This window comes from Lactuca sativa, chromosome 7 (genome assembly GCF_002870075.4).
Source record: "Lactuca sativa cultivar Salinas chromosome 7, Lsat_Salinas_v11, whole genome shotgun sequence".
NCBI lineage: Eukaryota > Viridiplantae > Streptophyta > Magnoliopsida > Asterales > Asteraceae > Lactuca > Lactuca sativa.
The window spans coordinates 25,093,924-25,096,287 of NC_056629.2; the positions used below are offsets into that span (position 1 = coordinate 25,093,924).

At 33.0% G+C, this 2,364-nt stretch overlaps 1 long non-coding RNA gene across 1 annotated transcript; it reads right to left on the reverse strand.

Annotated features, from left to right (window-relative positions):
• Positions 1 to 1,294: 1,294 nt before the first annotated feature.
• LOC122194989 (uncharacterized) lies at positions 1,295 to 2,073 on the reverse strand. The gene is made up of 2 exons (XR_006184885.1): positions 1,648 to 2,073; positions 1,295 to 1,563 (listed from the first exon to the last, which is right to left on the reverse strand). It is a non-coding gene; the product is annotated as an uncharacterized LOC122194989 (long non-coding RNA).
• Between the last annotated feature and the right edge of the window lie 291 nt (positions 2,074 to 2,364).

Consider the following 2,364-nt stretch of genomic DNA (forward strand, 5'->3'; position numbering starts at 1 on the left):
TTGCAAAAATCAGATATACTTGAGGAGAACAAAGATGTATTTTGCTAATATTGATGTAGTTGGTCATCTGTCAAAGGTTACTTGACAAGCGTTTGAAAGTGAGTCATGCCTCGGTCTTCGTGTTGTAGCAGTTATCAAACTATTATAGTTTGTGGTTTGTGCCCCTCAAATATTCTCACGAGATAGACAATTGATATGCCCTTGATTGCTAAGATGGACAAATAGTATAGGATTTGAAGAGATGAACAATCGATGTGGTTAAATGGTTTGTAGTTGTTTTGATAGATAGTGGGTATTTTTTTTTTTTTTTGAAAAAAATAATTTCCTCATATCAAGGTTTTCTTTTGGCTAGCTTTTGGTGTGCTGCTAATTTTATTATTTATCATTAATCTTCACTCAAAGACATTGTTCATCTTTTCAAACTATTTTAAATATTATTTTAATATAAAAACGATTTATCATTAATCTTCACTGACATTGCTCATATTTTCAAATTATTTTAAATATTATTTTAAAATAAAAACGATACAGTTACATTCAAAACATCAAACTTTGTTTCAAAAAAGTTGTTCGTAAATCTATGATTAATAAAAATTTGCATGTCATGACGATTTAAAATTATCAAATAGTGTTTTTCTTTTTTACCCGTGGTTTCCACGGGTTGTAACCTAGTAGATTATATTTATCAAGAAACGGTTTGTAAAAGTCTTAAATATACATACATGTGTATACAAAAGAAAAACAACCAATAATACATACCAAATCAAACAAATACATAAATAATTAAACTAATACATACACAAATACATGTATAAAATGCATCTTATTACCCAAATACTTGTAATACTTGATTTCCATACCTATACCCTACATATATATATACACATAACCTATAATATAAAATAAATACAGGTACATTATATGTATATAGAATTGTTATCATAATACCCAAAAATACATTACACCCACTTGATTTAGAAAGTTTTTGACCTTGCTTACTTCTTTCACTCAAAAACAGATCAATCATGAAACTAAAAATAAAAGTTAAGTTAAATCAACTTCTAGCTATGACAAAAAAAATACAATTTTTAAAAAATCATAAAATTTCATCTTTTTGTAATTTTTGACTTTTATCTCTTAAAAGTCTTAAAAATCCATCCAAACACACACGTTTTAAATATATACTTTTAGAAAAAGTTCTTTTAAAAAAAATCTTTCTACCAAAGGACTTTTAACTTTAAAAAAAATCACAACCACAACCTAAAGAGTTTTCTTGCACTCTTTCTTCACCCAATTTTAAACACAAACACTCTTTTTCATTCATAGCCAAATGTTGTACAATAAAAATCATGTAAAATATGATACGATCAGACTTTGAAATCTATCCAAAAAATGATATCTTCTTCTTTCCTTCCCGTTTATGGATCTTCAGCCAAAGAAGAAGAAGAACAAGCGACTGTACATCCCTCCTCCTCCCCCTCGTTCTTTCCCCTGTCAAAAATCAAACCCAAAAACACCCATCTAAGTTCTATTTCTCCATTTTCCTTTCTGCTTCTTTTTTTCCTGTCAAACACCAAACGAACAATCCTTCACCCTCCATCGATTTCTATCAAAACAAGAACAAAAGAAAAAAAAAAACAGAGATACCTTCTTGCGATTGACCTCCAATCACCGAACTATCTGCACTTGAACCTTCACCTTTCCCTTCGCGATCCACTGCCGGAGAAGAAGCAAGCAGTCGAGAGCTTGCTTGAGCGGCGCCTCGCTGTAACCACCAAGACAAACGAAATCCCTCGCTGCTCTTCACTCCTTCTCTTCGGCCTCATCGATCCTCGGGGACGTTCCTTTTTCGCGATCGATAGACAAAACCATCGGACCAACTTCTTGCTTTCCTTCACACCTCGCAGATGGACGAGAACGAAGACAACTCACGGCTTCGTCCCCTTCGTCGCTTCGGTCTCGTCGAACCCCGGAAACTTCTTTATCGCCGTGAGCCTTCGTTCATCAGTTTCGTTCCTTCGTGGTCCGTTCGTTTCTACATTGGTATGACTGATTGAACAAATGAAGATGGGATACAAAAGCCCTAATTCCATTAAGTTTGGGCCATTAAACAAAAACGGCTCCTCCATGAGATTCCTTTTCATAAATCCCATTTAACTTTGATGAAATAACCAAATTACCCCTGTATTGAGACATTTATTCAAAATCAGTCCCAAATCCCCAAACATTGAACCCATTTATTCAAAATAGCCCCTCCTTGGTTATTTTTAGCAAAACAAATCCCTATATTCAAACATTAATCCCATTTGAACTATTTTAGTCCCTTTTTTTTTTTTAACCAAAACAGTCCTACTTTGGTTAATT